Source organism: Gobio gobio, assembly GCF_949357685.1.
Source record: "Gobio gobio genome assembly, chromosome: 6".
In the NCBI taxonomy this organism is placed as follows: Eukaryota; Metazoa; Chordata; class Actinopteri; order Cypriniformes; family Gobionidae; genus Gobio; species Gobio gobio.
The window spans coordinates 51,591,902-51,606,765 of record NC_137102.1 but is presented as its reverse complement, the minus strand read 5'-3'; positions in this window follow the sequence as shown (position 1 = coordinate 51,606,765).

Here is a 14,864-nt window from a genome sequence, read left to right as displayed (position 1 = left end):
CTTTGATAAATTAATCAAAAAGAGTATATTCATTAAGAATATAACAAGTCTTTCTTGCTTTAAAGCAGTCCATTTACCATGAATAGGACTTGGGCGTCTGACGTCATTACTTGGCGTGGCGGCCATGTTGATGGCCTCCTTTACTTCTACTCGGACTACTACGCACTGTTTATAGACGTACTCCCTCTCAGTCGTGTGTAGGGCTGGGACGGTATGGATTTTTTCTTACCGCGGTTGAAAAGCAAGAAATTCCCGCGGTTCAGCGGTAAACCGCTTTAAAGGGCTCCCGCTCGACTTTCGCGCACAGCCGCACACACCAGCGCAGGCGGAAAATGTTTATTTTACATTTATTTTTTCACGTTTAGAACAGGAACAATTAGAACAGAAATGGAATGATATCTGAAAAAAAAGTGCTGGCAAAACGAAATCTATACTAGACCATGGTTTACATCCCAGCCTTCATATTTTGCTGAGAGAGCAGATCAGATCACGACTGACAGATCTGAAGATGGAACAGCATAAACAAAGACAAACAAACACATTTTTATTTATTGGTATTGATCAGTAATAGCCTATATATTTATTTGTTTATTTATTTCCAATATTTTTAATTTCAGATTACAGTCGTCGTCATCAAACAATCACTTAAACTACAATGACTTTCGCGCACACCCGCCCATATAATATAATATATTATTTATATTTATAGTAGGCCTATTTATATTTTTATATTACATATTTTTAAATATTCAGGCTATTAATTTACATTTACAATTTACATCTTGTGTGCGCTTTTGTCTCAGTGGTTAATGAAGAATAACGAAGGCTCAAGGCTATTTAATTTAACAAAGTGTAGTCACTCGCTGCTCAGACTACCTTGATTGTATATTATGCTACTTTTATTATTTATATTTATTTTTTATATTTTATAACATTTACATATATTATTTTACGTATCTCGTGTGGTGTGTGCTTTTGTCTCAGTGGTTCAAGGCTATTTAACGAATACTATTTAGGCTAATGATTGTACATACATACATATATATATATATAGGCTTATATATGTTATTTATATTACATAAATAATTATATAGGCTATATATATATAATTATTTATATTTGTTATTTATATTACATAAATAATTTTTACATATTATATTATTATATTAGGCATATTTTACATATTTATATTAATTTATATATAGGCTATATGTAGCCTGGATGCCAGCCGAACTTAGCCCCGCCCACAACATTTTTACTCGGGCAGTTCGGTCTGGAATTGATCGGTAGAGAAGTAATTATGCCCGAACAGAAACTGTTCGGACCAATGAAATTGTCAGGGCGGGCTTTAGACGATGATGGACAGATCATAAACAGTAACGTAATCATCCACGTCATCAAAAGCCGCTTGGGTTGAATTTGTTCTAATCCTAAAAGAAGAACTTGTTCGTATATGCATTCACCTTTACTATTTCTCTCAGAAATGATGATCGTGTTGGTAAGTAAGTTACTCTGTGTATCCTTAAATTATTTTTTTACAACACCGGCAAAGATCGTTTACACTAATCTTGTTCTTCTAACGTTAGGCTACTTATTCCAGCGTGCGTGCAGACAGGGTTGCCAAGTTTTTACAACAAAACCCGCCCAATTGCTAACGTTCCTCAAAACTAGCCAAAAACAAGCCCAATAGCTTTCCAGGGGGGGTTCTCCGGGAAAAAGGGCATTTGCGGGGTAAAATATGTGTTATTTTGGCAGGGCTGGCAGCTAAAAATCGCATTCCTGGGTCTGTATATCACATAATTGGGGTCGCTTCAACCCGCGGACATGGCAACACTGTGTTCAGTTGAGTTCTGATGACATTTGACAACTAACGTTATGCGTCGCTCCGTTGCTCTGATTGGTTGTAGGTCTATCCAATTGAGGTCTTTCCTGGTTCGGTTGAAACACGCCCCATAATCACAGCCCAACGGAGCGGTCTCAGACTCATATTCTGACTAGAATTGAGTATGACGACGTCAGGCTACCTCCAAGCAGGAAAGCGGTGGGAAGTTAATCCATTTTCGACGCCAAATTAATCAAATTAAGACACACGACTAGGGCTGGGCCGGTTACCGCATTACCGCAATTCCGACCTTTCGCGAGTTAGGGAGCGCAATGTTCCATTATAACATTCCATTTGTACCTGTGTAATGTCTTTTAGCCTATAATTTGAATTTCATTTTACTAAAGCATAAAATACAGGCGCATAAGCAGGACGTGCACGTTTTAATTGCACGTGCTTAACACAATTCTCTCACATGGTTGCGCAGCTGACAATAGCGGGTAGGGAGATAGAAGTCATGAAAGCAGAAGAAGAACGCATTTGCGTCGACCGCTGGTGACCGATTTCTCCCATAGCTGGCGGAAAAAAAAAAAAACACGGCTTCAGAAAGAGCAAACTGAGCTGGACCTGCCTTAGTAGGCTACTGGTAAGTTTTAACTCTCTTCCAACTCTGTTTGGGAAAGATTGACTACAAATAAGCTGTGCCTGCGAAATTTCATTCAATATAATCAATAAATAATCTATTGTAGGCAATTAAATATAAGTTGGCTATGTGATTCTGAAATTCCAATTTCATTAAAAGGCTATCGAAAAAGATATCCGTCTGGCAGGCTTACAATCACAGTAGTGTGCGACACTTTGTTACATTAAATAGCCTTCGTTAAATATTTGAACCACTGAGACAAAAGCGCTCACAAGATAAATTAATATGAATATGTAAACATATATAACATAAATATATATAATAAGTAATATACAATCACGGTAGGCTAGTGTGAGCAGCGACACTTTGTTAAATTAAATAGCCTTTGTTAAATAGCACCACTGAGACAAAAGCGCACACGAGAGGCATATAGCCTAGCCTGACGTCGTCATACTCAATTCTAGTCAGAATATGAGTCTGAGACCGCTCCGTTGGGCTGTGATTATGGGGCGTGTTTCAACCGAACCAGGAAAGACCTCAATTGGATAGACCTACAACCAATCAGAGCAACGGAGCGACGCATAACGTTAGTTGTCAAATGTCATCAGAACTCAACTGAACACAGTGTTGCCATGTCCGCGGGTTGAAGCGACCCCAATTATGTGATATACAAACCCATGAATGCGATTTTTAGCTGCCAGCCCTGCCAAAATAACACATATTTTACCCCCCAAATGCCCTTTTTCCCGGAGAACCCCCCCTGGAAAGCTATTGGGCTTGTTTTTGGCTAGTTTTGAGGATTGTTAGCAATTGGGCGGGTTTTGTTGTAAAAACTTGGCAACCCTGTCTGCACGCATGCTGGAATAAGTAGCCTAACGTTAGAAGAACAAGATTAGTGTAAACGATCTTTGCCGGTGTTGTAAAAAAATAATTTAAGGATACACAGAGTAACTTACTTACCAACACGATCATCATTTCTGAGAGAAATAGTAAAGGTGAATGCATATACGAACAAGTTCTCCTTTTAGGATTAGAACAAATTCAACCCAAGCAGCTTTTGATGACGTGGATGATTACGTTACTGTTTATGATCTGTCCATCATCGTCTAAAGCCCGCCCTGATGATTTCATTGGTCCGAACAGTTTCTGTTCGGGCATAATTACTTCTCTACCGATCAATTCCAGACCGAACTGCCCGAGTAAAAATGTTGTGGGCGGGGCTAAGTTCGGCTGGCATCCAGGCTAGCTTGGAGGCGCAACCACGGAGACCAAGTATCCGAGGTAACAAAGAGTCGTCGGCTTTCACAAAAGGACGCTGTCAGCTGGATGCAAGAGATGTGGGGAGCACAAGAAAAAATGCCCACCTCCGAATTCACGTGTAAAGGGTGATTGGAACCGTCCGCAACAAGTACACTATTTTGTCAGATAAAGTAACGATTCACATGGTGTTGCCAAGCAAGGACGAAGACATGACATTCCTCAATAAGATTGTGTCTGTATGTTGTGCTCTGACAAACATGAGCCCTAGCGTTGTGCTGAAATAAATGTGCATTAAATAAGTTACAGCCATAAGTGTCTGTTGCATCCATACCCACAATCTTCACAATAAATATACTTAAATCAGTATAATGTGCAAAAGCAAGAAGTGTCACACAATCGCAATAACCGTATAATGTGCAAAAGCAAGAAGTGTCACACAATCGCAATAACCGTATAATGTGCAAAAGCAAGAAGTGTCACACAATCGCAATAACGTATAATGTGCAAAAGCAAGAAGTGTCACACAATCGCAATAACCGTATAATGTGCAAAAGCAAGAAGTGTCACACAATCAGAAATTTTTCAGTGTTTATTTGCAAGTAGTGCAACCTGAGAACACAGAACGGTGCAGAATGCTTCAAGGTAAAAGGTTAACGTTACATAGGCTTCATGATCTGCAGCTCCTGAACCCATCCATTTGTGAACTGCAAATTTCATATGAATCCAAACCGTTAATAGTTCCAATTTTGTCCATATACCGGTCCCTGGCTTCCCTATTTAACGTATCCCGGTAAATTCCACATCCTTTTCGGGATTTTAACATAGTTTTTCTTTCTCCCAACTCTGCTTCTCCTTGTTCGATTTGCTGTATGTTTACATTCGCGAGGCCATCAACATGGCCGCCACGTCTTAGAATGCAACGCAGCGCCCGAGCCCTTATAGGGTTTTACTTACATTCAAATAAACTGCAAATGTATCGTATCGTTTGCAGCGAAAGGTCTGTATGCTGTGCCAAAGACTTTATATCTTAACCTCCTGGGTGCTCGTACGAGGACATTATGCTATTTGAGTGAATTTCTCTCAAGGGCGTAGGTTTGATTTTGAAATTTGGTGGGGACAGCACCGGAAGCTGTGGATTCAGGAAATGAATAGGATAATGTACTAAGGTTTTTAGTGACAATATATTATATATTAATGAATTATGTAATAATTACAGGTAACTATGAAGGCAAGGAGGCCGTTTAAAAGAAACTTAATTAATGTGTTCTCGCCAAGAACACATTAATATGCAAATTAGATACAGTGTTTAGATACATTGCATTAAATGGGAAAACCCATGTGTGGCCATTTTACCCACATACTGCATAAAGTAAAATGGTATATCAATTAATTCTGTAATATCTTTCATAGCATAATTGAGAATTATCTTTAAACAAAGTTTGATTAAAAAAAATCCTGAAACCTGAAAATTGATTGGGTGAATGAAAAAAAAAACCCATTGTTTTTGTTTCATGCATTTTCTATACATGTCGTTTCATGCCATTTTTAACAACGAGTCCGGGTGTCCACACAGTATAACATTTGAATAAAGGTCCGTATGTTGTGTTCATTCGTTTTTCGATTTAAAATTGACCACTGAAAAATGAGAAAACGAGAATTCGGCTTGATTTTATATCTTTAGGTTCAGGGGTAGAGAATTGATGAACAGCTTGAATATTCGATTTCCACATGTGGGCGGGCATGAAACGCCCCACTCAACCAAAGATCAACCCGAGCCGCTTTCAGTTCATCCGCAGTTCCGTGCAGAATAACAGTCCTCCGCTGCTGGACGGATTCTTAAAGTGTTAACAAGGGATGAAGCTGAAATCAAATTAATTAATGCAAAATAAATTCACGTGGCACGTGAATAAAAGCGGCAATCTCATTGGTCGACCAGTTTTTAACGTGGTGCCAAACCAAAAAAACCAACCCGAGGCGTTTTTATTTTAATGACACTTTCTAGCGTTTTGCGCGTTGGTGTGAACCATAGACTGTACAAAAATATGGACGTAGTGTCCGTGACGTCACCCATAGGGTTCTGAAGAGCAGTTCTGAAGCCACAAAGGCCATCTTGGCAGCTGATGCGACCGTCATAGTGACAACAGCCAATCACATTACTTGCCGCGTCTGCTCTAGGGTTGCATGAACGCAATTGGCTAGCGTCTGGTCTAGGGTATTTGCATAGGACGATCTGATTGGGGGGGGGTCTCCAGGGACTGACGGTTTTCCCACAGAATGGTACAAAGAAATGCAAGACCAACTAATTCTAACATAACTAAAAACATTGAATTGGGTTTTGGAAAATAAAAATATCCCAATAATCTCGGTCCTACCTAAAGAGGGGACAAATTGGACTGTGGGAATGACCGTTCTGTATTTTAAATAATGAATATAAACTATTCACCTCCATATTATCTAAAAGAATATAACTGATATTACCTGTATTAATACATAAGGACCAGACTGGCTTTGTTATAAGACAGACCCAAGATAACATCAGGAAAACACTACACGTTATGAGACAAATCACACAACAAAAACCGGAGACACTGATATTAAGTTTGGATGCAGAGAAAGCATTCGACTCTGTGAGGTGGTCATTTTTATATAAAGTCCTTTCAAAATTTGGCTTCGATACACATTTGCAGCTCTATACAATAAACCAATGGCTTGAATCAAAATCAATGGAGATCTTACCATTCATTTATTCTGGAAAGAGGAACGAGACAAGGGTGTTGTGCATCGGCACTCCTCTTTGCCCTGTTTAAAGAACCCATGAGTCAACAGATTAGGCAAAGGCCGGATATAAAAGGGGTAACAATGCAGCAAAAACTGGCCCTATTTGCTGACGATTTATTGATAAGTACAACACAACCTACTCTGACACTCAGAATCGATGGCAGATTTAAGATATGGATCTCAAAAGGTTTAACTACTTATCGTTCATTTATTCACAAAGGGGCATTCCAGAGTTTTGAAACCCTAGAAAGATTACGGACAGGGAAATTAAGATTTTTTTTAGGTACCTGCAAGTGAGACATTACTTTAATGAAAATCTTAAAGGGGTGTGAGGAACAACTGATTCAGGGTTCCTGGAAGTATTTTTTATCAATAACTAAACCCAGACCAAGCAACAAAATGATCTCCAAATTATATAATGCTATACAATTATCTAAAAAAAGAAAATACAAAATACATAAAGAAAAAATGGGAAAGGGAGGTAAACGTGAAGATCACACAGGAGAGCTGGGGGAAAATATGCCAGTTACAATGGTTATCAACCGGGTCAAACACATGGAGGGAGTTCTGCTGGAAAAACGTAATATTTTTTTATTACACCCATTCAGAAACGATATCAAGGCAGTGGAGATGCCTGTTGGAGACTTTGTGGATCTAATGGAATCAAACAAATAATTTAGAGAGGATAAACTTGGAAGGGTAATGATAAATGTCAATAATAATAATAATAATAATAATAACAACTGAATGAATAAAAATGATAAAATAATGTTTAAAATGTATATATAGGCTATATTTATATATAATATTGCAAATGACTTCCATATTTTATGGGACTGCCAGACGATAAGACCTTACTGGGAAGAGATCCATAAATATATAAACAATATATTTAATGTTAAATGTGAAACTGTGTATTTGGGCAAACATGGCACATTAATGATAAAAAACTGCTGGCGATACTACTGGCAGCCAGTAAGATATCTGTTAGGAAATGGTTAAAAATAGAACCACCCACCATTGATGAATGGTTTGAAATTGTCTATGAGATTTATGTTATGGAAAAGATATCCTTTTCCCTCGAAGTTGAAAAAGAAAAACGTGATAAAATTTAGACTAAATAGACTGAATATGTAAAACCAAAATTAGATCTGATTTAATTTGACTGTACTTGTGCTTTGTGTAGACCTGCCCTCTTTTTTATGTGAGGTTTTAATCACTTGAAGTGGTGCGCATCCCGGTTCTGTTTTGCTTTGTTAATGTTCTCAACTGGAATAAGTAGTGGTCCGTAAAAGAATATCTCAGAAGGGCAATATGGATAAACTCATCTAAAATATCTGAATCCATCCCTACCTATGTAGCTACTTGAACAACTAAAGTTGTAATTAATGTATGTGATGGGCATTTGCCTTTCCAAATAAAAAGATAATATATATATATTTTTCAACTAATCAAATAACAACCAAAACAATAGATGTGCTGTTATAGTAAACTGACATTTATACAAAATAATGTCATTTATATATTTTCATATCTATCATATTTCAGCTTCATCCCTTGTTCAAAACTCAGCGTGCTGTCTAAAATAAAAGTTATGACTGCAGCATATTTACACTTAAATCGATACTGGTCTGTGCTTCGCTACAATGTAACTGCATCTGTGCGCTGTCAAGTGGGTCACGCAGCCACACAGCTTTTGATAGTTGGACTGGACAACTAAATAGAACCAGTGTGGTGTGCCAAAAAAGTAGGCTGGTGGGTAATGTGGGGGTGCAGATGCGAGGTACGTAGCCTACATATTTCAGAAATAATCAGCAAATATTTCTCTGGCACTTAGGTTGTCGAACCCATGCCTATAGAGAAGAAAACCCTTTTATAGGTCCTGCCCAGCCCAGCCCCCCAATTTAAAATGAGCAACTTCAAATGTTATATGAAATGACATATAACTCAACAGTAGTAGAAGCACATGGGCTGTCGTAAACGCAATGCAAGCAAGATTTTTTCCATCATAGTTGTAGGCTTTAAACAAGATGGAGCAACATAATTGACAACAGTAGAAAGGCTTTTGAGCTCAACAAGAAGCTGTAGCAGTGTTTATTCATATTTATATTACATTATAAATATATTATTTTTGTTTCCCACAGGATTTTGTGAGACTGGGGGGTCCCGGGGCGTGCTCCCCAAAAGAGCAGAACTTTTTTCTTGTGGGTGTCCGAGAACTATTGTGGGATTGGTCAGAATTTTAAAGTGGGCGGGGTTAATGCGGAGAAACGGAGATGTTCAGTACCAGCTTTTCTCGTGAAGTATGAATCTCCTGGCCAGAACGAAATTTGTTCTTGTTCTTGCCTGCCACCTCGAGAAAACAAACAAATTTCTTTGTTCTTGCAGAGTATGTATACCAAGCTTTAGGCCGGCCCTGCGTTGAAGTCCAAAGAAAGACATGAACATCTTGGATGACAAGGGGGTGAGTAAATTTACATTTTCATTCATTTTCATTTCATGAAGTGAACTAATCCTTTAAAGGTGTTGTTCACCCAAAAAAGAAAATTCATGTCAATTCATTTCTCACCCTCATGTCGTTCCAACCCCGTAAGACTTTCGTTCATCTTCAGTACACAAATGAAGATCTTTTTGATGAAAGTTGAGAGCTTTCTGTCCCTCCATTGACAGCTACGAAAATACCACTTTGAGGCTTCAAAAATTTCATAAAGAGATCGTAAAACTACACTGTAAAAAAAATCCCCGTAAAATTTACGGTAAAAAAACGGCAGCTGTGGTTATAACTGTTATTGCAATGAAAATACATCAAATGCGAAGTGTCATGCAGGGAATTCTGGGAATGTCAATTTACGGGTTTTCACTGTAAATTACACAATGACTTGTTCTTTTTCACTTCCAAAAACTGTAAATTTAATGGTATTTTACTGTAAAATTAGATGAAATGTAAGGTTAGATCTATTACAGTTATTCCCCGTATATAGTACGGAAACTTTCTGTTAACCAATTAACTGTTTTTCACCGTAGCATTTTTACAGTAAAATACCGTTAAAATCACAATCATTTTTTACAGTGTATGAATTGAGCGGTTTAGTCCAACATTTTCTGAAGAGAGACGATTGCTTTATATGATGAACAGATTTAATTTAGGCTTTTATTCACATTTAAACATTGATGAGCGAACATTATATTAGATACGATTTTGGTTTGCCTACTTTTAATATTTATTAATAATTTATTTAAATAATTAAAATGTTCACAATTGGACTACACTCACCTAAAGGATTATTAGGAACACCATACTAATACTGTGTTTGACCCCCTTTTGCCTTCAGAACTTCCTGTGGCATTGATTCAACAAGGTGTGTAAAGCATTCTTTAGAAATGTTGCCCAAATTGATAGGATAGCGTCTTGCAGTTGATGGAGATTTGTGGGATGCACATCCAGGGCACAAAGCTCCGTTCCACCACATCCCAAAGATGCTCTATTGGGTTGAGATCTGGTGACTGTGGGGGACATTTTAGTACAGTGAACTCTAGGGGTGTGCATTGGGACTGCCCTCACAATTCGATTCGATTATTCACCAGGTAACGATTCGATTCTACGATGCATCAAAATTCTACTGCACACAACAAGGCAAATTTTTAATCAGTCATGAGGCAATACAAGCAGCCAGATATTGAACAACAGATTTTATTGGCTGCTATGTGTATTATCACTCTCCTGTATCTTTGACATAAATGTCATTAAATAAAATAAAATTGAATGGTACAGGGTATTGGATATGGCATTTTTAAACCTGAAAAAGAAAACAAATCACTGCTTTCAGTGCTTTGAATGAGAAATGTTTTTCAAACCATTTGAAATTAAATAGAGCAATAATAACAGCCAACTTTTTCCAGCAGTGAACATAAGTGTTTTAATTAATCAGTAATCTCCCTCCGCCTCAGCCATCTTGATTGTTGTTGTTGTTATGACCTCGGAAGTAATTGAAACTTCACAACTTTATTGTCCAACTCAAGGCCAGAAAATAAACGATGACATAATCGATTATGGCACTTAGTCGCATCGATGCTGAATCATGCATGCCCCGCATTGCGATGCATTGCCGAATCGATTATTGTTGACACCACTAGTGAACTCATTGTCATGTTCAAGAAACCAATTTGAAATGATTCAAGCTTTGTGACATGGTGCATTATCCTGCTGGAAGTAGCCATCAGAGGATGGGTACATGGTGGTCATAAAGGGATGGACATGGTCAGAAACTATGCTCAGGTAGGCCGTGGCATTTAAACGATGCCCAATTGGCACTAAGGGGCCTAAAGTGTGCCAAAAAAAACATCCCCCACACCATTACACCACCACCACCAGCCTGCACAGTGGTAACAAGGCATGATGGATCCATGTTCTCATTCTGTTTACGCCAAATTCTGACTCTACCATCTGAATGTCTCAACAGAAATCGAGACTCATCAGACCAAGCAACATTTTTCCAGTCTTCAACTGTCCAATTTTGGTGAGCTCGTGCAAATTGTAGCCTCTTTTTCCTATTTGTAGTGGAGATGAGTGGTACCCGGTGGGGTCTTCTGCTGTTGTAGCCCATCCGCCTCAAGGTTGTGCGTGTTGTGGCTTCACAAATGCTTTGCTGCATACCTCGGTTGTAACGAGTGGTTATTTCAGTCAAAGTTGCTCTTTTATCAGCTTGAATCAGTCGGCCCATTCTCCTCTGACCTCTAGCATCGACAAGGCATTTTCGCCCACAGGACTGCCGCATACTGGATGTTTTTCCCTTTTCACACCATTCTTTGTAAACCCTAGAAATGGTTGTGCGTAAAAATCCCAGTAACTGAGCAGATTGTGAAATACTCAGACGGGCCCGTCTGGCACCAACAACCATGCCACGCTCAAAATTGCTTAAATCACCTTTCTTTCCCATTCTGACATTCAGTTTGGAGTTCAGGAGATTGTCTTGACCAGGACCACACCCCTAAATGCATTGAAGCAACTGCCATGTGATTGGTTGATTAGATAATTGCATTAATGAGAAATTGAACAGGTGTTCCTAATAATCCTTTAGGTGAGTGTATATATATATATATATATATATATATATATATATATATATATATATATATATATATATATATATATATATATATATATATATATATATATATATATATATATATATATATATATATATGTAATGGTGTGGGGGATGTTTTCTTGGCACACTTTAGGCCCCTTAGTGCCAATCGGGCATCGTTTAAATGCCACGGCCTACCTGAGCATTGTTTCTGACCATTTCCATCCCTTTATGACCATCATGTACCCATCCTCTGATGGCTACTTCCAGCAGGATAATGCACCATGTCACAAAGCTCCAATCATTTCAAATTGGTTTCTTGAACATGACAATGAGTTCACTGTACTAAAATGGCCCCCACAGTCACCAGATCTCAACCCAATAGAGCATCTTTGGGATGTGGTGGAACGGGAGCTTCGTGCCCTGGATGTGCATCCCACAAATCTCCATCAACTGCAAGATGCTATCCTATCAATATGGGCCAACATTTCTAAAGAATGCTTTCAGCACCTTGTTGAATCAATGCCACGTAGAATTAAGGCAGTTCTGAAGGCGAAAGGGGGTCAAACACAGTATTAGTATAGTGTTCCTTATAATCCTTTAGGTGAGTGTAATATAAATAATATATGTATTATAATATATGATATGCAATATTATATATAAATATAGCCTATATATACATATTTAACCTTATTTTATCTATCATTTTTATTCATTCAGTTGTTATTATTATTATTATTATTGACATTTATCATTACGCTTCCAAGTTTATCCTCTCTAAATTATTTGTTTGTTTTTATGGTTTTGCTCACATATATACAATGTTATTCCGGCGCCATCTGCTGGTCATATAAGGAAGAACACTTTCAATTCTAGATTATAAAAGCAGGAACTAGCACAGCCTACAAACACATGGCAAACATGAGAACAACTAAAAGATTTTACAAAATTGAAATAAAATATAGCACAATAATTCATATAAACCTTCAATAAAATGGCCCTTTCAAGCTTCTCATTCTACTACTAGTTTTGTTCGAGCAGTAAAGCAGGTTAAAATGCATTAAGAGCGTGTGGTCAAGGGGGTACTATAGTATGAGCCACTGTTTTAAAAAGACAAAGGAAACACGGTGGATACAAAACAAACACACAGACTTCTGTAGTTTTGTTTAAACTATGCGGCTTCATCAAGGACTACAGTGTTATTTTTGTCTTTATCATTATCACAATTTTTTAATGTAGGCCTATAAATTGTGACTGACTACCAGGGGTAGAAGTAATCATTTTAGTAGCTGGCAGTATCACTAAACAACAACATATACCGCAGCATGCCCTGGTGTAACCACAGGCAGGTGTTGTTGTGATCTCCAGAGTTTTTCTGTTGGTTCAAAACAAAGTTAGGTATTTTTAACCTCTATTTTACTCTATGCATGTGCAGAATGTTGTGTTTCCGATTAGCCTGAAAAGGTTACTTTCACACATACGCCATTTGCTGTGTGTACTTTAGCCTACGTATACTGTATAGAAGCAGCACGAGCTCATTGCGCTTTCACATTTCACACATTTGCAGTGCGCAACCGATCCGAGGCTGTATACCACAAACACATGTATTCATTATTTTAATGTCAAATCCATAAGTCGTTCAGCATTGTGATTCTCTTTGTACACAGTAGTTATACAATCTTTCATAGACATATGAGCGCACTAAATCTAAACGACATATTATTTAATTAATTACTTCTAAATGTATTTATATAAGGGCTGTCAAAAGATTAATCGTGATTAATCGCATCCAAAATAAAAGTTTGTGTTTACATAATATATGTGTGTGTACTCTGTTAATTATTATTTATATATAAATACACACACATTCATGTATATATTTAAGAAATATTTGCATGTATATACTGTATATACATTTATATAATCTATAATATATATAAATATAAATGTTTTATATATAAAAATAATATTTTTTTCTTAAATATATACATGCTTGTGTGTGTATTTATATATAAATAATAATTAACAGAGTACACACACATATTTTATGTAAACACAAACTTTTATTTTGGATGCGATTAATCGCGATTAATCTTTTGACAGCCCTAATTTATATTAGTGCTGTCAATCGATTAAAAAAATTACAAATTAATCGCATTTTTCTCTAATTAATCGATTAATAAAAACCTAACAATAGAAACAACATAAAGACAGTAGCCTATGTTTTCAAACCAATACTGCTACTGATGTCTATGAAATTGATTTTCTTTTCTCAATTTTAGCCATTAATTATAGACATTCAGCATTACAGTATAATTGAAAGCTATCATTTTTATCATTTTATCTATCATTTTAAACATTTATTAGGCTTTAGATAATACAACAACATTTACATGGAACAACATCTTCACATAAACCCATTATAATAAATGTCACATTTACCTCGATTTTTTTTCTATTGGCCCAGTCAGACCAATTCAGATGTATACTTGCCCTGTCAAAATTCACAAAAGGTTATTGTTTTCAATGTTTTTGATCCATGTAACCTTGTAAACAGTGCCTTAAGATTTTCTGGTAGGTCTAACAGGTAGAATATATACAGAAATTGAATAACTGTACCAAACTCTTCACTGCATAAATAAATTAAATATAGATACATTTTTCTTCAAGCTACAAATGTTATTCAGTCAAGAGCAGTGAGTGCTTTTCTCTGTCTTATGTTCTTTGATTAACATTAATGACGGACAGCAGCAGGTTTATCAGGCTGCTGTCACTTTAAGACCTGACGCGGATTGTACACGCATCCAATTTTCTTACAAATCGTTACGTTCATTTAAGACTTAATTTAACTGTGGTTGCGAGGATACTCGACAAAATGGGCATTTTGGCATAATTTTGTGTGTTTTTGTCCATTCAAGCGCTGTCTGAAGCAGCTTTCTGTGCACACAAGTGTGTGTGTGTGTGTGTGTGTGTGTGTGTGTGTGTGTGTGTGTGTGTGTGTGTGTGTGTGTGTGTGTGTGTGTGTGTGTGTGTGTGTGTGTGTGTGTGTGTGTGTGTGTGTGTCTCAGTGTCACACTGACAGGAGATCACAGACACTGCCTTCTCTTTTGTCTTATCACATGTGAATGGTTTAAAAGCATTGGCATGAATAAGAGCATGATCATATTGTTACGCAAGCCAAAGGATGACATGGAAAAACGGATTCTGTGTTAATTGCGTAATTTTTTTTTTTTTTGACAGCACCAAGTTGCTTAAAGGGATAGTTCACCCAAAA